We start from the raw sequence: 22,632 nt of genomic DNA on the forward strand, positions 1-22,632 counted from the left end.
ATGTGCTGACAAAGCTGAGGGAACAACAGGGATTGGTTCTGCATTTTACTTAGTTGTGTAGGTTAATCTACTGGGTCTGTGTCCGGACCATTGAACCACACTAACAATGCTTATTGAACCACACTAACAATGGTTTGTTAAAGTTGAATGCAAATTGTGCAAAAACACACATTCACATTTTTTTTTTTTTTTTGCGGTATGCGGGCCTCTCACTGTTGTGGCCTCTCCCGCCGCGGAGCACAGGCTCCGGACGCGCAGGCTCAGCGGCCATGGCTCACGGGCCCAGCCGCTCCGCGGCATGTGGGATCTTCCCAAACTGGGGCACGAACCCGCATCCCCTGCATTGGCAGGCGGACTCTCAACCACTGCGCCACCAGGGAAGCCCCACATTCACATTTTTATCTATATTTCTACATTGCAGGTTAATTCATTTAGGAAGATGCTCTTTGAATAAAGTTTCATGTATATTACCTACAGTTAATTTCTGTAAATTGTTAAATATTTAGATAATCAGGTGTTCTCAGATAGTTCTTTTCAGCCTGGGTGGTTTGGGGTGGTAGTTGTTTTAAAATTATTTAAAATACTGTACCCTGCCTTTTGGTGCTCACAGTCAAGGAAACTGTGGCATTTATAAAATGGCAGTCTCTTGTTTATTGGAGTAAAGACATCTGCCAAGGGCAAACTGCAGAAAGCACACGTGCTGCACCTCCGGTTACCTTTTGAATGACCTTCACACCTGCTTAATTTCTTTTAAACTTGATGATAAGAAAACAAAACTAAAACCTCACAGCTCTCAATTTATTTCCCTAACTGGTTGTAATAATTTTACATTCCTTAACAGTTACTATAAACAGCAGCAAACATGATCCATGCTCTTGAAAAAAAGTAAATGGCAGTATTCATTAAGAATATATTTATAGTGCGTTTACATGCAGTCAAAACAGAAGGGGGTGTATCAGTATTTTACCTTTCTGACACATTACTTTGGCTCAGATAAAACATTCCGTCTCTGCCTTCAGTGGCCCATTTAGCATTACCATTTTTGTGACTATATGTACGCACATTACAAAAAAAAAGCAAGAAATAAATTAGCATGCTATTTTGTTCGCTGCAGCACTAGGTATCTGATTTACTGAGGCAGGGCCACAAAGCGGAATTTCGTTGTGTTCTGGGAGCCCAGCTGTGATAGCTGCTTGTCTTCACCTTCTTATTATGGACTCTCCTTGAGGTGAGGAAAAGGCTTTTTACCGCGGTCCCCAGGGTCCAGTGCCACCCCGGTACCACGTGGGTCGGAGGTACCGGGGTGGCATGGTGCTGGTCCTGTGCTGCTGAAAGCCTCCTAAGAGGGGGGGCGTGGGCTCCGGCTTAGTTCTGGGAAAAGGTGTTGTCTCTCACTGGGAGCTTACAGGAAGGTGACCTGCGGGACATAGGCAGCCGCCCAAAGAACCATTTGGTTGGGTAGGCCGACAGCTGTAGGGGACCACAGCCGTCATCGCGCACAAGCCCTTCTCCAGACTCTGGGCCCGGCCTTCCCGCCCCCAAACAACGGCGCGTGCGCCCCGCCCTCCCCCCTGCGCGCGCTCCCTCCTTCTCCACGCGCACTCCCCAACCCCGCTCTTGCCCGCGCGCGCCCCGCCCTCCCCGCGGCGCGCGCCCCGCCCTCCCCCGCGGCGCGCGCGTGCCCCGCCCTCCCTCCCGCCCGGCGCGCGCGAGCCGGCTGGCCGAGGAGTGCGGTGGGCGGGGCGCCGCGCTGACGTTGCCCGGGATGCGGGCAGGGTCCGCCGCCGCCTCCTCTTCTGCCACCGGGGTTTGTATGAAAACACCCGGCGGCGGGCGGTGAGGCATCCGCCGGGCCCCCGGAGAGCATCGGCCCGCGCTGCCGACGCTGAGCCGGGTGCTGCACCTTTACCCAGTCCCTGCCAGCGCCCCATCCTGAGCCGGTGAGCGCCCTGCCGCCGTCAGCGCGACCGGGCCGGCAGCCCCTCGGCTGCGGTTAGCCCGCCCGCCCGCCACCCCTCCTATCTTCTCATCCGCGGCATCCTGGGGGCTGGGGAGGCCGGGGAGGAGCGACCCCAGGCCCGCCCCGGTCTGCGTCCTGCGATCCCTCCGCCCCTTACCTGTCAGGTTGTGTAACCCGTGTCTTTCGGGGGGTGGACCGGGTCTTGAGGGGAACCCCTGATGGGTGGGGCCTTTGGCCGGTTTCTGGAAAACGCCCCGCCCCCACCCATGGAGGCTCGGTCGTCCCTGCTCCAGTCCCCGCGGAGGGTGCCCGGCGCGGTCTCCGGGCAGAGACGGCACCCTGCCCTGCTCTCCCTTTCTCTCGGCGGTGACCGCGCGGGTGGCTGCGGTACAGCGCGGAGCGGAGCCGAGGGGCGGCGGGCAGGGGCCGGGCGCGCACCCCGCCTCCCCAGCCGCCCCAGCTCCCAGCCCCTAGGTGCGCCGGGCTTCAGGGTGGGCTGTGGTGTGACGTCGGCGATGGCTGGGCTTGCTCCCTCTCAGTGGGTAGCTTGGCCCGAAGTGTGTTCTCTGCTTACAACTTGGCGCCCTGTGGGTTTGATTTGAACCTGAATCAGATCGCCCTAGATGACAGTGCAGAGTTTCCCTCCAGCCTTCCTTCCTGAGTTGCGGGTTCTTCATGCAAGTGTTCAGGGACTCCTGCAACCCAACGCAAAGGCTTGCTGGGCTCAATGGTTGTTTCCCTCCTGTGCCTTTAAGCCTTTTAAAGTACCAGTGCAGTTTTGAATTGGTTCGTTTCCTTTCCTGGGCATTTACTCATCACAGAATAGAGTTTTACACATCGTTGTGAATGTTGATAACTTAAAGCCCATTTCTCATTTTAAGATAGCTTCCTCAAGTGCTTGCAGGTCTAGCACTGCCGATGACCTAATATGTTGTAAGACTCAGTAGAAATTTTCTTTGGCAATATTAATTCTGTGTGGTTTTTTTTTCAGGTATTCAAAATTGTAGCAGTGTTTATGATGTACGACAGTTTGTAGGTAGAAGGGACTTTAATAGTCTTCTGGATCACTCATTTTCACTTACCATTTATGTTCTTGTTGGAATCTTTTTTTTTTTTTTCGGTACGCGGGCCTCTCACTGTTGTGGCCTCTCCTGCTATGGAGCACGGGCTCCGGACGCACAGGCTCAGCGGCCATGGCTCACGGGCCCAGCCGCTCCGCGGCATGTGGGATCTTCCCGGACTGGGGCACGAACCCGTGTCCCCTGCATCGGCAGGTGGACTCTCAGCCACTGCGCCACCAGGGAAGCCCCCGTGTTGGAATCTTTATGTAAATCAGGTTATCTCTTTCTTTGTTAACCTCTGAATTCGTTCTATAAATTGTCTTTTTTTTCCCTGAGAAAACCAGAAAGTGGTTTTTGTAATTGTATTGTGGAATGTTTTCAGTTCAGCAGGCCAAAAAAGTACTAGTTTATTTAAGGCACTTTATATGGTACATATTTTAAAACGTGTGCCAAATGTTAAAATCAAACAAAACCCTGAAAGATCTGTAAGCATTTTCTTATGTAATTACTGTGAGATAGTTAGCAGTGCCTTATCCACTCCTTATTTCTCATCCTTAAGGATGAGTTGTAACATGACTTGTTCTGTTTCCCATTCCACTTTGCTTGAATTAATTTCTACAGTGAAGTTATAGGTTCATTTTTTAAAAAATTTATTTATTTTATTTATTTTATTTTTGGCTGCACTGGGTCTTTGTTGCTGTGCGAGGGCTTTCTCTAGTTGTGGTGAGCGGGGGCTACTCTTCGTTGCGGTGCGAGGGCTTCTCATTGCGGTGGCTTCTCTTGTTGCAGAGCACGGGCTCTAGGCGCGGGCTTCAGTAGTTGTGGAGGATTCTTAACCACTGTGCCACCAGGGAAGCCCTAGGTTCATTTTTAATGACCTCAAAACTCTGCCTTGAATTGCTTCAACACATTCTTAGAACTGCAGTCTCACCCTGAACACTGAAATGAAAAGTATAGACATAGAGCTACCCTTGTAATTAGCCACATTGCAAAACATTTAAATGTATAGTGTAATCTGAACTTTTGTAAATGCAGTTTTTATAAAGCTTTTTTAGTTGACTTGAATTGAGGCATTATTCTCTTTGGAATAGTCTAGCTAGATTCTTATATAATAACGGTTTTATTTTCAATAGTTGAAGAAAAAGAGGTCCAAGACGTGTGAAATCATCTAATTTGTATCATATTCTATATCTTGGACAAAAAAAAAAATCTCTTCCACAGTTTCACCTTCCAAAATCTACTTTTCTTGCTTGAAGCCCCTTAATACCTGGAAGTTGAACAGTGCATGGGTAGTAATGGATGACCTGTCAGAGGGCTTTCTGCAAATTGGGAGCTTCTCTTAGGCAGTAGGTCTCAGTGTAAACAACAGAAATTGTCAACAGTGGACACTGAATTTAAACTTTATATATTATTGTTGGTTACTGTGCCTCTGTGTACTACAGTGTAGTGGCTAAGGGGCTGGCTCTCAGAGCCAGACAGGCTGGAATTGAATCCTGGCTTTGCTTTGAGCAAGTTATTTATCTTCTTTGTGCTTCAATTTTCTCAACTCCAAAAATGGAGCTAATTATGGTGTATACTCTTAAGATGATCTTGAATATTAAATGAGTTAACACATCTAAAGTGCTTAGCCCACAATGCCTGGCACATAGTAAATGCTCAGTAAATATTGCTAGTGTTTTTCCTCAGTGCAAGGGATCTAGTAAGCCGAAAAGGGGCTTTGGGCTGATCGAGCACTGTTATTCCAGATTAATTCCACGATGACCCATTTGCTCTGTTGGGGCTAAGTGAGAGCTTAGTGTTACTGTCCTGGCTTGGAAGCATGTAATTTATTTAGTTTAGAACAGCTAGACCCTGAGCTGGGTGCCCTGAGATGCTGCCGGAGAGTGGCTGTAGTATCCTTGTTTGTCCCTTCTGACAGAATCTTGGATTGTCTCCCTCATGGTGGTGGTGGCTGCTATTTTAATCACCTGTTTTTGAGTTTGTGATTGCATGTTTCTTTGGCTGTCATGTGCAGCTATCAAAAATATTATCTATCAAACTATTAATGGATATATTTATGTGTTTATCTGATCAACATATTGCATGTTTCCAGGATATACAAAATCACTTTCATCTAAGCATTCTTTTTTTTTTTAAATTCTGTATTGATGTTACTTAGAATGAGGTTAATTTTGATTTGCCATTGTGTTCCTTTTCAGTTTTCATGTAATTTTCCTAGGAAAACTAAAAAAAAGTTTTTAAAATGTACTTCTTGTTCTTTTTGGTTTGCAGGGATCTGATATTAATACTCTGTTCTTTACATCAGGTGCTTTCAAATGTTTGGTCTCAGGACCCTTTTATACTCTTAAAAAATTATTGAGCACCACAAAAAGCTTTTGTGGATTATATATTATAAATTAAAGCAAAGATGCAAAATTTTTATTAATTCACTTAAAATGATCATTATAAACCCATTACATGTTAATATAAACATATTTTTTTAGTGAAAGATGACTATTTTTCAAGAGTAAATAAAGGAGTGAGAAGACTGGCATTCTAGATTTTGTAAATCTCTAATGTCTGGTTTAATAGAAACAGCGGGATTCTCATATCTGCTTCTGCATTCAGTCTATTGCAATATATTGTTTGGGTTGAAGTATATATACAGAGAGAAATCCAGCCTTACACAGTTAATGGCTGAAAAAGGAAGGGATATTTTGATAGCCTCCAGATAATTATGGATATACTTGTTTGGTACTACATCAAAACTCAGCATATGACAGTTTTTAGTGAGTTATATAAAGGTTTGGAATGAACCTCCCCAAAATGTGCCACTTTTGAGTGTGGATTATTTTGAGCTAAAGGCAATTGGGAAACTGCCTGTTCAAGGGAAACTGCTGCCCCTTCCTTAACTACCTAGAAGAATTTAAATTGGGGATTTTTCCCAGAAAAAGAGTTATTACCAGCGATAAATTTTATCCTAGTGGCCCCATCTATATGGCAGACAAACATCGTATTGTCAAACATCTGCTCTTCTTATTGTCCTGTGAATGACCTTAGTTCTTGGAAGCCCCAGTCCCCTATCCCATTCTGTAGCTCAGGATGACATACACACTTCATTTTACCTTTCTGTCTTTGAAACTCTGATGTATGTAGGGTCTGTCACCCTTCATGTGGTTGGGATTCCCATACATATGAATTAAATTTGCTTTTCTCCTGTTAATCTGTCTCATGCCAATTTAATTCTTAGACCAGCCAGAATAACCTAGAAGAAGGGTAGAGGAAAGTTTTCTTCCTCCCTGACAGTTGCAGTATGGAATCTGAAATCATAACATTGGACTTTTTAATAATGTTATGTTAAAATCTGTTGGTCTGAACTTAGAGTGGACCTAATGCCCATGCCTGAATTTATAACATCATGCCCTGGTCATTTGTAAATATTGGTTCAGTGAGTTACTTTTCATTACAAAATATTAAAAAAATCATGTTTGTTAATATCAATATCACCACCTATTCCATCAGAAACAAGTTATTGGGAAGCTGACCCAGTTGTGACATGATGGTGGTTATGAGTTTTCCAAAAATCTGATTTTTGCTTGAAAGCTCAAATTTTATCATTGGCAACAAATATGATTGTCAGTTGTTTCCTGTAAGTGACAAATAGACTTCATTAATTTCTGAGCAAACCTCTGCCAAAATACCTAAGTCATTCTTTTAAGTAAAGGTGGTGTTTAACGAAAAAGGCTAATTCAAGCTCTCAATTCAGTTACAAAAGCACTTTTCCTTGAGACAGCTGTCAAGCATTATAATTTACTATATAGCAAGAAAGGCTTCATGCATACTTAACCATTTTTCACATAGAACATTAAAATAATATGTATGCAAGGGCCAAGATTTAATAAAATTAATATCTTTTTTACTATTTCAGGGACATTCTTAAGTGAAACAGACTTTTTTATAATTGCTGGTGCTTGATGGTGAAAATACAATCACTAATAACAGTACAGTTTGGTGCCACCATTATAATTTGTTCCAAGGTGCCAGAAATTTTACACACCATTGCTTTTGCACTATTAGTGTAAATGCTAATATAGTTAAAAAGGCTAATAATGTTTTAGTATTATTATAAAAATAACTTTGACCTCGTGGACCCCCTAAAAGGGTGTTGGGACCCCAGGGTTTCACAGACCACACTTTGAGGACTTATAGTATAAATCATAGGGGATTTCTACCAAACTTTGATTAGGAAGGAAAGTGGTAGTAACTATTTCTAGTCTATTTTTGCTTCAGACTTTTGGGTCCCTGTAAAGGCCTTCTTTAAAAAAAAACATTTAAGCAGAGTCAAGGTTATTCATAGAAAGTTGAGAGGTTTCTTAGGGTTTTAGTCAAGTGCTGATACAAGGGGGCTATATTATTAGTATTCTGAAATTACATATCTTAAGATTTGGTTGTACATTTCCACATAAATGTTCAAATCTAATTTTTTTTGGATTTTACATATTAGACAAATATAGTTAAGGCATAGTATGGAAAACTCGCTTGATAACCCAGCTCATAAGCTGGAAAAAAAAAAGACAAACTACTTAGCTCCCTTCATTTCTCATCTAATTCATGCTGAGGATGAACCATCCTAAGGAGAGGTGACCAGTACTTGCTGTCTTTGTGTCACATCTTTTCCCTATGGGGAAAATGATTTACGATTATGATTATAAGGGTATAGGTTACGTTGGGAATAATAATAATAATAATGTCAATGAACGATTTATGGTAGAATAATAGTAATAAAAATGTTAACACTGTCCACATATAATAGAGTTTAATGAATTGAAAAGAATGCTATTTTTTTTTTTGTGGTACGTGGGCCTCTCACTGTTGCGGCCTCTCCCGTTGGACGCACAGGCTCAGCGGCCATGGCTCACGGGCCTAACCGCTCCGCGGCATGTGGGATCTTCCCGGACCGGGGCACGAACCCGTGTCCCCTGCATCGGCAGGCGGACTCTCAACCACTGCGCCACCAGGGAAGCCCCAAAAGAATGCTATTTTTGACAAAAACTCCAGATTTGTTAATTTGTGGTAGGCACAGCTTCTTGTTGAATGTAGCAGAACTGACTGATGATAGTTGATGCAAGACAGCTAACTTCCCTGAGGAGCTTCTCTCCTAATTTACAGAGTGAAAGAATTTGACTTCCACAAGGTCTTTGAAGCCTGCTACAATTCTGGGGTTCTGGGATTTTTTCTTTGTCTTGAAAATGTCTCTTTCATCTGTTAATTTCATCTCATCAGTTTTAATTTTTTTTAAATTAAATTAAATTTAATTTTTTTTCCTCTTTAACAGATTTTTTTTGGGTCCAGATTTTCTTTTATTTCTTTATACAGCAGGTTCTTATTAGTCTTCCATTTTTTTTTTTTTGTTTTGCCTTACGCGGGCCTCTCGCTGTTGTGGTCTCTCCCACTGCGGAGCACAGGCTCCGGACGCGCAGGCTCAGCGGCCATGGCTCACGGGCCCAGCCGCTCCGCGACACGTGCGATCTTCCCGGACCGGGGCACGAACCCGTGTCCCCTGCATCGGCAGGCGGACTCTCAACCACTGCGCCACCAGGGAAGCCCTAGTCTTCCATTTTATACACATCAGTGTATAAATGTCAATCCCAATCGCCCAATTCATCACACTACCACCCCCACCCCCTGCCGCTTTCCCCTCTTGGTATCCATACGTTTGTTCTCTACATCTGTGTCTCCACTTCTGTCCTGCAAATTGGTTCATCTGTACAGTTTTTCTAGGTTCCACATATATGCGTTAATATACGATATTTGTTTTTCTCCTTCTGACTTACTTCACTCTGTGACAGCCCCTAGATCCATCCATATTCTCTACAAATCACCCAATTTCGTTCCTTTTTATGGCTGAGTAATACTCCATTGTATGTATGTACCACATCTTCTTTATCCATTCGTCTGTTGATGGGCATTTAGGTTGCTTCCATGTCCTGGCTATTGTAAATAGTGCTGCAGTGAACATTGGGGTGCATGTGTCTTTGAATTATGGTTTTCTCTGGGTATATGCCCAGTAGTGGGATTGCTGGATCGTATGGTAATTCTATTTTTAGTTTCTTAAGGAAGCTCCATACTGTTCTCCATAGTGGCTGTATCAATTTACATTCCCACCAAGAGTGCAAGAGGGTTCCCTTTTCTCCACACCCTCTCCAGCATTTGTTGTTTGTAGAGTTTCTGATGATGCCCATTCTAACTGGTGTGAGGTGATACCTCATTGTAGTTTTGATTTGCATTTCTCTAATAATTACTGATGTTGAGCAGGTTTTCATGTGCTTCTTGGCCATCTGTATGTCTTCTTTGGAGAAATGTCTATTTAGGTCTTCTGCCCATTTCTGGATTGGGTTGTTTGTTTTTTTAATATTGAGCTGCATGAGCTGTTTATATATTTGGGAGATTAATCCTTTGTCCATTGACTCATTTGGAAATATTTTCTCCCATTCTGAGGGTTGTCTTTTCGTCTTGTTTATGGCTTCCTTTGCTGTGCAAAAGCTTTTAAGTTTCATTAGGTCCCATTTGCTTATTTTTGTTTTTCTTTCCATTACTCTAGGAGGTGGATCAAAAAAGATCTTGCTTTGATTTATGTCAAAGAGTGTTCTTCCTATGTTTTCCTCTAAGAGTTTTATAGTGTCCGGTCTTATATTTAGGTCTATAATCCATTTTGAGTTTATTTTTGTGTATGGTGTTATGGAGTGTTCTAATTTCATTCTTTTACATGTAGCTGTCCAGTTTTCCCAGCACCACTTATTGAAGAGACTGTCTTTTCTCCATTGTATATCCTTGCCTCCTTTGTCATAGATTAGTTGACCATAGGTGCATGGGTTTATCTCTGGGCTTTCTATCTTGTTCCATTGATCTATATTTCTGTTTTTGTGCCAGTACCATATTATCTTGATTACTGTAGCTCTGTAGTATAGTCTGAAGTCAGGGAGTCTGATTCCTCCAGCTCCATTTTTTTCCTTCAAGACTCCTTTGGCTATTCGGGGTCTTTTGTGTGTCCATACAAATTTTAAGATTTTTTGTTCTAGTTCTGTAAAAAATGCCATTGGTAATTTGATAGGGATTGCATTGAATCTGTAGATTGCTTTGGGTAGTATAGTCATTTTCACAATATTGATTCTTCCAATCCAAGAACATGGTATATCTCTCCATCTGTTGGTATCGTCTTTAATTTGTTTCATCAGTGTCTTACAATTTTCTGCATGCAGGTCTTTTGTCTCCCTAGGTAGGTTTATTCCTAGGTATTTGCAATGGTAAATGGGAGTGTTTCCTTAATTTCTCTTTCAGATTTTTCTTCATTAGTGTATAGGAATACAAGAGATTTCTGTCTATTAATTTTGTATCCTGCTACATTACCAAATTCATTGATTAGGTCTAGTAGTTTTCTGGTGGCATCTTTAGGATTCTCTATGTATAGTATCATGTCATCTGCAAACAGTGACAGTTTTACTTCTTTTCCAATTTGTATTCCTTTTATTTCTTTTTCTTCTCTGGTTGCCATGGCTAGGACTTCCAAAATAATGTTGAATGATAGTGGTGACAGTGGACATCCTTGTCTTGTTCCTGATCTTAGAGGAAATGCTTTCAGTTTTTCACCATTGAGAATGATGTTTGCTGTGGGTTTGTCGTATATGGCCTTTGCTATGTTGAGGTAGGTTCCCTCTATGCCCATTTTCTGGAGAGTTTTTATCATAAATGGATGTTGAATTTTGTCAAAAGCTTTTTCTGCATCTATTGAGATGATCATATGGTTTTTATTCAATTTGTTAGTATGGTGTATCACATTGATTGATTTGCATATATTGAAGAATCCTTGCATCTCTGGGATAAATCCCACTTGATCGTGGTGTATGATCATTTTAATGTGTTGTTGGATTCTGTTTGCTAGTATTTTGTTGAGGGTTTTTGCATCTATATTCATCAGTGATATTGGTCTTTAATTTTCTTTTCTTGTAGTTTCTTTGTCTGGTTTTGGTATCAGGGTGCTGGTGGTCTCATAGAATGTTTGGGAGTGTTCCTTCCTCTGTAATGTTTTGGAAGAATTTGAGAAAGAGGGTGTTAGCTCTTCTTTAAATGTTTGATAGAATTCACCTGTGAAGCCATCTGGTACTAGACTTTTGTTTGTTGGAAGATTTTTAGTCACAGTTTAAATTTCATTACTTGTGATTGGTCTGTTCATATTTTCTATTTCTTCCTGGTTCAGTCTTGGAAGGTTATACCTTTCTAAGAATTTGTCCATTTCTTCCAGGTTGTCTATTTTATTGGCATAGATTTGCTTGTAGTAGTCTCTTAGGATGCTTTGTATTTTTGAGGTTTCTGTTGGAACTTCTCCTTTTTCATTTCTAATTTTATTGATTTGAGTCCTCTCCCTGTTTTTCTTGATGAGTCTGGCTAATGGTTTATCAATTTTATTTATCTTCTCGAAGAACCAGCTTTTAGTTTTATTGACCTTTGTTATTGTTTTATTTGTTTCTATTTCATTTATTTCTGCTCTGATCTTTATGATTTCTTTCCTTCTGCTACCTTTGGGTTTTGTTTGTTCTTCTTTCTGTAGTTCCTTTAGGTGTAAGATTAGATTGTTTATTTGAGATTTTTTTTGTTTTTTGAGATAGGCTTGTACTGCTATAAACTTCCCTCTTAGAACTGCTTTTGCTGCATCCCGTAGGTTTTGGATTGTCGTGTTTTCATTGTCATTTGTCTCTTGGTATTTTTTAAAATTTCCTCCTTGATTTCTTCAGTGATCTCTTGGTTATTTAGTAACGTATTGTTTAGCCTGCATGTGTTTGTGTTTTTTACATTTTTTCCCCTGTAATTCACTTCTAATCTCATAGCACTGTGGTCAAAAAAGATGCTTGATATGATTTCAGTTTTCTTAAATTCACTGAGGCTTGATTTGTGGCCCAAGATGTGATCTATCCTGGAGAATGTTCCATGTGCACTTGAGAAGAAAGTGTAATCTGCTGTTTTTGGATGGAATGTCCTATAAATATCAATTAAATCTACCTGGTCTATTGTGTCATTTAAAGCTTGTGTTTACTTATTAATTTTCTGTTTGGATGATCTGTCCATTGGTGTAAGTGAGGTGTTAAAGTCCCCCAGTATTATTGTGTTACTGTCAATTTCCTCTTTTATAGCTGTTAGCAGTTGCCTTATGTATTGAGGTGCTCCTATGTTGGGTGCATATATATTTATAATTGTTATATCTTCTTTGGGGATTGATCCGTTGATCATTATGTAGTGTCCTTCCTAGTCTCTTGTAACATTCTTTATTTTAAAGTCTATTTTATCTGATATGAGTATTGGTACTCTAGCTTTCTTTTTGTGCGTGTGTGTGTGTGTGTGTGTGTGTGTGTGTGTGGTACGCGAGCCTCTCACTGTTGTGGCCTCTCCCGTTGCAGAGCACAGGCTCCGGACGCGCAGGCTCAGTGGCCATGGCTCACAGGCCCAGCCGCTCTGCGGCACTTGGGATCATCCCGGACCGGGGCACGAATCCGTGTCCCCTTCATCGGCAGGCAGACTCTCAACCACTGCGCCACCAGGGAAGCCCTCTAGCTTTCTTTTGATTTCCATTTGCATGGAATATCTTTTTCCATCCCCTCATTTTCAGTCTGTATGTGTCCCTAGGTCTGAAGTGGGTCTCTTGTAGACAGCATATATATGGGTCTTGTTGTTGTATCCATTCAGCCAGGCTATGTCTTTTGGTTGGAGCATTTAATCCATTCACGTTTAAGGTAGTTATCGATATATATGTTCCTATTACCATTTTCTTAGTTGTTATGGGTTTGTTTTTGTAGGTCCTTTTCTTCTCTTGTGTTTCCTAATTAGAGAAGTTCCTTTAGCATTTGTTGTAGAGCTGGTTTGGTGGTGCTGAATTCTCTTAGCTTTTGCTTGTCTGTAAAGCTTTTGATTTCTTCATCAAATCTGAATGAGATCCTTGCCGGGTAGAGTAATCTTGGTTGTGGTTTATTCCCTTTCATCACTTTAAATATGTCCTGCCACTCCCTTCTGGTTTGTAGAGTTTCTGCTGAGAAATCAGCTGTTAACCTTATGGGAGTTCCCTTGTATGTTGTCATTTTTCCCTTGCTGCTTTCAGTAATTTTTCTTTGTCTTTAATTTTTGCCAATTTGATTTTTATGTGTCTCGGCATGTTTCTCCTTGGGTTTATCCTGTATGGGACTCTCTGCGCTTCTTGGACTTTGGTGGCTATTTCCTTTCCCACGTTAGGGAAGTTTTTGACTGTAATCTCTCAAATATTTTCTGGGGTCCTTTCTCTCTTGTCTCCTTCTGGGGCCGCTATAATGCGAATGTTGTTGTGTTTAATGTTGTCTCAGAGGTCTCTTAGGCTGTCTTCATTTCTTTTCATTCTTTTCTCTCTATTCTGTTCCGTGGCAGTGAATTCCACCAGTCTGTCTTCCAGGTCACTTATTCGTTCTTCTGCCTCAGTTATTCTGCTATTGATTCCTTCTAGTGTAGTTTTCATTTCAGTTACTGTATTGTTATCTCTGTTTGTTCTTTAATTCTTCTAGATCTTTGTTAAACATTTCTTGCATTTTCTCGATCTTTGCCTCCATTCTTTTTCCGAGGTCCTGGATCATCTTCACTATCATTTTTCTGAATTCTTTTTCTGGAAGGTTGCCTATCTCCACTTCATTTAGTTGTTTTTCTGGGGTTTTATCTTGTCCCTTCATCTGGTACATAGCCCTCTGCCTTTTCATCTTGTGTATCTTTCTGTGAATGTGGTTTTTGTTCCACAGGCTGCAGGATTGTAGTTTTTCTTGCTTCTGCTGTCTGCCCTCTGATTGATGAGCCTATCTAAGAGGCTTGTACAAGTTTCCTGATGGGAGGGACTGATGGTGGGTAGAGCTGGGTGTTGCTCTGGTGGGCAGAGCTGAGTAAAACTTTAATCCTCTTGTCTGCTGATGGGTGGGGCTGGGTTCCCTCTTTGTTAGTTGTTTGGCCTGGGGTGACCCAACATTGGAGCTTATCCGTGCTCTTTGGTGGTGCTAATGTCGGACTCTGGGAAGGCTCTCACCCAGGAGTACTTCCCAGAACTTCTGCTGCCTGTGTCCTTGTCCTCACAGTGAGCCACAGCCACCCCTCACCTCTGCAGAAGACACTCCAACACTAGCAGGTAAGTCTGGTTCAATCTCCTATGGGGTCACTGCTCCTTCCCCTGGGTCCCAGTGCACACACTACTTTGTGTGTGCCCTCCAAGAGTGGAGTCTCTGTTTCCCCCAGTCCTGTCGAAGTCCTGCAGTCAAATCCCGCTGGCCTTCAAAGTTTGATTCTCTAGGAATTCCTCCTCCCCTTGCCGGACCCCCAGGTTGGGAAGCCTGACATGGGGCTCAGAACCTTCACTCCAGTGGGTGGACTTCTGTGGTATTAGTGTTCTCCAGTTTGTGAGTCACCCACCGAGCAGTTGTGGGATTTGATTTTATTGTGATTGCGCCCCTCTTACCATCTCATCGTGGCTTCTCCTTTGTGTTTGGACGTGGAGTATCTCTTTTGGTGAGTTCCAGTGTCTTCCTGTCGATGATTGTTCAGCAGTTAATTGTGATTCTGGTGTTCTCAGAAGAGGGAGTGAGAGCATGTCCTTCTACTCCACCATCTAACCAGTCCCCCCCAGTTTTAATTTTGTGTTTACATTTGAAACTTATTTTTTCCAATTTTCAACATATTGACTCATTCATATTTTTGGTCCATATTTTGATTTAAAAATTCATTTTTAGAAATTATGGTAAAATATATATAACATAAAATTTAGCATTTTAATCTCTTTTTAAAATAAATGACTTTATTATTTTTTGGCTGCGTTGGGCCTTCGTTGCTGCATGTGGGCTTTCTTCTGGTTGTGGTGAGCGGGGTCTATTCTTCATTGTGGTGCACAGGCTTCTTATTGTGGTGGCTTTTCTTGTGTGGAACATGGGCTCTAGGCGTGCAGGCTTCAGTAGTTGTGGCACGCAGGCTCAGTAGTTGTGGCTTGTGGGCTCTAGAGCACAGGCTCAGTAGTTGTGGTGCCCGGGCTTAGTTGCTCCGCGGCATGTGGGATCTTCCCGGACCAGGGCTCGAACCCATGTCCCCTGAACTGGCAGGCAGATTCTTAACCACTGCGCCACCAGGGAAGCCCTTAACCATTTTTAATATACAGTTCAGTGGCATTAAGTAATTCACATTGTTGTGCAACCATTATTACCACCCATCTCTAGAACTTTTCATCTTGCAGAACTAAAACTCTTGATCCATTAAACAATAGCTGCCCATTTCTTCCACTTCCACCTGCCCCTGGCAACTACCATTTTGTTTTTTCTCTCTCTGAATTAGACTACTTTATCTACATTATATGAATGGAATCATACAGTATTTGTTCTTTTGTGATTGGCTTATTTCTTTTAGTATGGTATCTTCAAGTTTCATCTACACTGTAGCATGTGTCAGAATTTCCTTCCTTTTTAAGGCTAACATTCCATTGTATGTATATACCATATTTGTTCTTTTTTTTCTTTTTTATCCATTGATAGTTACTTGGGTTGCTTCTACCTTTTGGCTGTTGTGAATAATGCTGCTGCTGTGTACATGGGTGTGCACATATTTCTTTGAGACCCTGCTTTTAGTTCTTTTGGGTACATACTCAGAAGTGGAATTGCTGGGTCATATGGTAATTCTATTTTTAATTTTTTGAGGAATGACCATACTGTTTCCATCACGGCTGCATCATTTTACATTCATACCAGCACCAACATTGAACAAGCGTTCCAATTTCTTTACATCCTTGTCAACACTTGTTATTTCCTATGTGTGGGGTTTTTTTGTTTTTTGTTTTTTTTTGGATAGTAGCCATCCTGATGGGTGTTAGGTGATATCTCATTGTGCTTTTGATTTGCATTTATGCTGCTGAATTCAGTTTGCTGGTATTTTGTGGGGGATTTTTTGGATCTGTGTTCAAAGGGGTATTGGTCTGTAGTTTTCTTGTAATGTCTTTGTGTGGCTTTGGTATCAGGGCGATGCCTCATAGAATGAGTTAGGAAGTGTTCCCTCCACTTCAGTTTTTTGAAGAATTTGAGAAGCATTGATATTCTTTAAATGTTTGGTAGAGTTCACTAGTGAAGCCATCAGGTTTGGGGCTTTTCTTTGTTGGGAGCATTTTGATTACTGGCTCAATCTCCTTAATAATTATGGGTCTATTCAGATTTTCTATTTCTTTGTGACATAATAGGTTTCTAGAAATTTGTCAGTTTTACCTAGGTTTTCCACTTTGTTGGTGCACAGTTGTTCACAGTACTCTCATAAAATCTTTTTTATTTCTGTGGAATCAGTAATGTCTGCACTTTCTGATTAGTAATTTGCTTCTTTTTTCTTAATCTTGCTAAAGTTTCATCAATTTTGTTAATTTTTTGAAGAATCAACTTTTGTTTTTGTTGATTTTTCTGTATTATTTTTCTCTTCACTGTTTCATTTATCTCTGCCCTAGTCTTTATTATTTTCTTCTTTCTGCTAGCTTTGGGTTTCAGCTTTTTCTAGTTCCTTAAATTGTAAAGTTAAGTTGTTGATTTGAGATCTTTCTTATTTTTTAATACGTGTTTATAGCTATAAATTTCCCCCTTAGCATTACTTTCACTGCATCTAATAAATTTTGGTATGTTGTATTTTTTGTTTTCATTTGTCTTTTAAGTATTTCTAATTTCCCTTAGGATTTCTACTTTGACCCAGTGGTTGTTTAAGAGCATATTGTTTAATTTCCACAAATTTGTGAATTTTCTAATTTTTCTTTTACTGATTTCTAAATTCATTCTGTTGTAGTTAGGAAAAATACTTTGTATGATTATCTGTCTTTAAAAATCTATTGAGACATAATTTGTGGCCTGATATATCGTGTATTCTGCAGAATGTCCCACTTGTACTTGAGAAGAATGCATAATCTGTTGTTAGGCAGAATGTTCTATATATCTCTGTTAATTGTGTTGTTCAAGTCCTCTATTTCCTTACTTATCTTCCGTCTGGTTGTTCTATCCATTATTGAGAGTAGGGTGTTGAAACTGCCAACTGTTATTATAGAACTGTCTATTTTCCCCTTTAATTCTGTCAGTTTTTGCTTCATATATTTTGATAGTCTGTTATTAGGTGAATGTTTATAATTGCTATATCTTCTTGCTCTCTTGAGCCTTTTATTAATATATAGTGTTCTTCTTTGTATTTTATAACCTCCTTTGATTTAAAGTCTATTTTGTCTGGTATTAGTACAGCCACCCATGGTCTCTTTTGGTTACTATTTGCATGTCATATCTTTTTCCATCCTTTCACTTTCTACCCATTTGTACCTTTGTATCTAAAGTAAGTCTCTTGTAGAGAACATATAGTTGGATCATGTTTTTAAAATCCATTTTTGTCAATGTCTATTGGAGAGTTTAATCCATTTACATCTAAAGTAGTTATTCATAAGGAGGAACTTTTGTCATTTTGCTATTAGTTTCTTATATGCCTGATAGCTTTTTGAGTTCCTCATGTCCTGTATATTTTGATTCCTATTGTGATATTAGTGGGAGATGACTTAGGGCTGTGGTACTTTCCTTAAAACAAACAAAGAAACAAATAAACAAAACTTAAACCATTTTAATGGGTCAGAGTCATAGGTTAGAGGCAAGGAAAATATGTGTTTCAAGGTAAGAATTTTAATTTCTTCCATCACCTATATGGATTTAGGAATTTTGGCGTTTGTTTAAGTATAAAAATAGTCAGTTGGAATCAGTGTTGGGTGGAAGAGTTATTTTAAATAAACTAATTGAAGTGTAGTTGGATTCTGCTCCTCCAACAATAAGACCCTATTATTTGTAGTATAATTAAAACATCACATAGCAGAACAAATTAGACCTTTGTAAATGTCAGAGCATCTTTTGTGGAGTAGTGTGTGAACCATCCAAACTCTTGTGTTTTTAATGAGGATGCATAATGAAGAAAGGTGAAAGGTATAACCTTCTTATAGGTTTACTGTTATCCACATTTTCTGATAAAATTAATGACAGTAATATAGTGAAATAAATTTGCCTGTTTGCAGATCAGCTTAAAACATTAGTAAACTAATCATAAAATGTCATATGTTTAAGGTAACTAGATGAAAATGTATACCTTAATATTGTAATTTAGAGTAGGTTAATAAACACAGATCATGTCCACAGTATATATTTCTCTCTTAATTTAAATGATAATAATCTCTGTCTGCCTATTGCTGGGAATGTTACTCTTCTTTCCTTTAGACGATAGATATTATTTACCTCCTTCCTTTAAAGTTTCTTTTTCCTTTAATAAGGGAAAGGGGTATGAGCATATTCTTTGGGATCTTTCTTATTAAATAATCAGGATTTACAATTTTCCATCACATTGACGTAGCTGGTGTGGGGGAATAGTAGCTCACTTATATTCTTGAAAAGTGGTTTCTTCCTTTTAGATGATGAAACAATAAGGGAGAGCTTAAAAAGGCTCTTTTCAGCATACTTCTCCATGGTAGGACCAGCTACCCAGATTTTCTTTTCTTTCTTTCTTTTTTTTTTCCTGTACGCGGGCCTCTCACTGTTGTGGCCTCTCCCGTTGCGGGGACGTGCAGGCTCAGCGGCCATATGGGATCTTCCCGGACCGGGGCACGAACCTGTGTCCCCTGCATCGGCAGGCAGACTCTCAACCACTGCGCCACCAGGGAAGCCCTCAAACGTTTTTAAATGGTGGAAATTTTTGTCTAATGATACCTTGTGGGGAGACGTGTTAGTAAACAGATGAGAGTAAATTAGTGAAGTTGTTCTGGCTGAATGGGAACTGGACCAAGTTGTTTAAGCAAGTCAAGTCAAAGGGAATCATTTCCTCAGATTGTTTTTAAAAGATTTAGATGGGGCTTTGGAGTGTGAACAGTATATGGTTGTTGGCGTTTTTTCTTTTTTAGCAGTTTGACTTGAAATAAATTTAAAACCACATGTATTTGAAGTCTTTATATATTTAGAATATACAGCTTTACCTTTGCTGTGTGTCAGAATTTCTTCTGTGGCTTGTTTGTGGAATGAAAATTAGGACCGCTTACGCGTATGAAATACTGATGCCTTAAGTGTGTGCGCCTGTTTATTGACTTGGCCCATGAGCTTGATTCCAGGCTTAAGCCAGTGAGAACTGAGGGTTTCAGTTTTTAGGTTCTCTAGGCTCTGGAACTAGTTCTAGTTGAGAGCAAAAGATCAGGAAAATCTCGAGAATTCAGAAGATCCAAACCTTTGTACTTTTGAGCTAGAATATGCAAAACTGTTTACTTTTCCTTATGTGTGGGCTAGCTTGAGCAAGTTTATTTGCTTGTATGATTTTCTGCTAAGGCCAGATTTCCACATTTAATTCTAGTGTAAGCCACATTTAAATATATAAAAATCAATTTTTACAGACTCTTCCCCCAACTGAGGGAGGTGTATACTGTGGATTTATGTGACAGCATAGTGTAGCCTTTTTTCCCCCCAAACCTCTTTTGGGTAAGTAACTCAGAATACATATTCCCAAGAGCCAGGTGGGTCTGTAGTTTTCTTGTTTTTTTTTTTTTTTGCAGTACGCGGGCCTCTCACTGTTGTGGCCTCTCCCGTTGCGGAGCACAGGCTCCAGACGCGCAGGCTCAGCAGCCATGGCTCATGGGCCCAGCCGCTCCGCGGCATGTGGGATCTTCCCGGACCGGGGCATGAACCCGTGTCCCCTGCATCGGCAGGCGGACTCTCAACCACTGCGCCACCAGGGGAGCCCTGTAGTTTTGCTTTTGTGTAAAGGATATTGTATTCCATCATGAGAAGCAGGCACTGAGGTACAGAGGGATTTAAGTCTCTAATCCTAATTTAGGAATTGTTGAATTATGAAAGTACCTGCAGAGATTAAGCTTTTTTTTCAAATAGTTGTATTGAGATATAACTCACATACCATATAATTTCACCGGTTAAAGTACGCAATTCAGTGGATTTTAGTACATTCACAGAATTGTGCAGACATCACCACAGTCAGTTTTAGACCATTTTCATTACCCCTCGGAGAAGCCCACACACCCTTTTAGCCTCTTCCCACATCTCTCCTAGTCCTAGGTGACCACTAAACCTACTTTCTGTCTCTATAGATTTAGCTATCCTGGATATTTCATATAAATGGAGTTATATAATTATGTGGTCCTTCCTGACTGGCTTCTTCCACTTAATACAATATTTTTAAGGTTTATCCAGGTAGCACATGTAAGTACTTTGTTTCTTTTTGTCACCGAATAATATTACATTGTATGGATCTACCACATTTTATCCATTCGTCAGTTGATGGGCATTTGGGTTGTTTCCAATTCTTGGTTTTTATGAAAGATGCTGCTATACACATTTGTGTACAGGTTTTTGTACGGATATAACTTTTCATTTTTGGGGGTATGTACCAAGAGATGGAATAGCTGAGTCATTATGGCCACTTTATGTTTAGCCTTTTGAGGAACTGCTAGACTGTTTTCAAAGCAGCTGTATCATTTTACTTTCCCATCAGCAATGTATAAGTGTTCTAGTTTCTCCACATCCTTGTTAACACTTGTCATTATCTGTGTTTTTTATTGTAGATATTTTAGTAGGTGTGAAGTGGTATCTCACTGTAGACTAATTTTTTAAAATGTGGTTAGGCATTACAGGAATGATAGTACTCTAAGATGAAGTTAATATTACAATTAAAGTATTTAATAGCCTGACCTGGGAATATAATCTTCAGTAGCCATTCTTAACCCTGGCCATGTATAATTAGTATCACTTCCTAATTAAAAAAAAATGGTGTTATGAATATTGTAAAATCCTTCCACCCTCCACCCCCCAAAATTCTTTATTCAAAGAGAAAACAGTGAATATTTAATTATAGAGAACAGAATCCACTTGATGTAACTTAAGCAGAGAGTTTTTATTTACCGTGGGGTACTAAATAGCTTAAAAAATTGTTGGGATATATCAGTCTGGGTCTGATCAGGAGATAGAAGCCACACAGTAATTTAACAGGAAAAGAGTAGTATAAAGAATTATTGACTACACATGATCGTAGCCAAAAGGCTGAGAAGTGGTGCTGGGAAAACTGGACAGCTACATTAAAAAAAAATAAAATTAGAACATTCTCTAATACCATACACAAAAATAAACTCGAAATGGATCAAAGACGTAAGTGTAAGGGCAGACACTAAAACTCTTAGAGGAAAACATAGGCAGAGCACTCTTTGACATAAATCACAGCAGTATCTTTTTTGATCTGATCAGGGTCAGCTAGTAGCTATCTTGTACAATTTAGGACAGGCAATCCCTCCTAGAGAAATGAAAAATAAAAACAAAAATAAACAAATGGGACCTAATTAAACTTAAAAGTGTCTGCACAGCAAAGGAAACCATAAACAAAATGAAAAGACAAGCCACAGAATGGGAGAAAATATTTGCAAATGAAGTGACCGATAAGAGATTTGTCTCCAAAATATACAAACAGCTCATGTAGCCCTATGTCAAAAAAAAAAAAACCCCGAAAGCAAAAAACAAAATAAAACAAAACAATCAAAAAATGGGAAGAAGATCTGAATAGATATTTCTCCAAAGAAAACATACAGATGGCCAAAAAGCACATGAAAAATGCTTAACATCACCAATTATCAGAGAAATGCAAATCAAAACTACAATGAGGTATCACCTCACACTGGTCAGAATGGCCATCATCAAAAAGTCTACAAACAGTCATTGCTGGAGAGGGTGTGAGGAAAGGCAACTCTTCTGCACTGTTGGTGGGAATGTAAATTGGTTCAACCACTATGGAGAACAGTATGGAGGTTCCTTAAAAAGCTAAAAATAGAACTACCATATGATCTAGCAATCCCACTCCTGGGCATATATCTGGAGAAAACCATAATCTGAAAGGATACATGCACCCCAATGTTCATTGCAGCACTGTTTACAATAGCCAAGACAAGGAAGCAACCTAAATGTCCATCGATAGAGGATTGGATAAAGAAGATGTGGTACATATATATAATGGAATATTACTCAGACATAAAAAAGAATGAAATAATGCCATTTACAGCAACATGGGTGGACCTAGAGATTATCATACTAGGTGAAGTAGGTCAGACAAAAACAAATATCATATGATATTGCTTATATGTGGAATCTAAAAAAAGTACAAATGAACTTATTTACAAAACAGAAATAGAGTCACAGATGTAGAAAACAAATTTATGGTTACTGGGGGGAAAGGGAGGGAGGGATAAATTGGGAGATTGGGATTGACATATGTACACTACTATATATAAAATAGATAACTAATAAGGACCTACTGTATAGCACAGGGAATTCTACTCAATACTCTGTAATGACCTATATGGGAAAAGAATCTAAAAAAGAATGGATATATTTATATGTATAACTGATTCACTTTGCCATACAGCAGAAAGTAACACAACATTGTAAATCAACTATACTCCAACAAAAACTAAAAAAAAAAAAGAATTATTGACTGTAACAGGGGATTGGAGCAATATGGGATTTACCAGTAAGAAGTCAAGGTAACGCTAAAGAATATAAGAATAGGTGATAT

At 40.0% G+C, this 22,632-nt stretch overlaps 1 protein-coding gene across 5 annotated transcripts in view; it reads left to right on the plus strand.

Moving 5' to 3' along the window:
* The first annotated feature begins 1,797 nt into the window (after positions 1-1,797).
* Positions 1,798-22,632, plus strand: part of AGTPBP1 (ATP/GTP binding carboxypeptidase 1) — a 170,615-nt gene continuing 149,780 nt past the window's right edge. Inside the window, exon 1 of one of the 5 annotated variants that reach the window (XR_003430280.1) lies at positions 1,798-1,940. The gene's annotated coding sequence lies outside the window, so the exon portion shown is untranslated. Of the gene's footprint in view, positions 1,941-13,925; positions 14,183-22,632 lie in introns of those variants that run through there. The other 4 variants (XM_027094262.1, XM_027094259.1, XM_027094261.1 and 1 more) reach the window with 4 other exon arrangements.

This window comes from Aethalodelphis obliquidens, unplaced genomic scaffold, assembly GCF_003676395.1.
Source record: "Aethalodelphis obliquidens isolate GAN/ISIS:26980383/991018 unplaced genomic scaffold, ASM367639v1 scaffold88, whole genome shotgun sequence".
Lineage (NCBI taxonomy): Eukaryota > Metazoa > Chordata > Mammalia > Artiodactyla > Delphinidae > Aethalodelphis > Aethalodelphis obliquidens.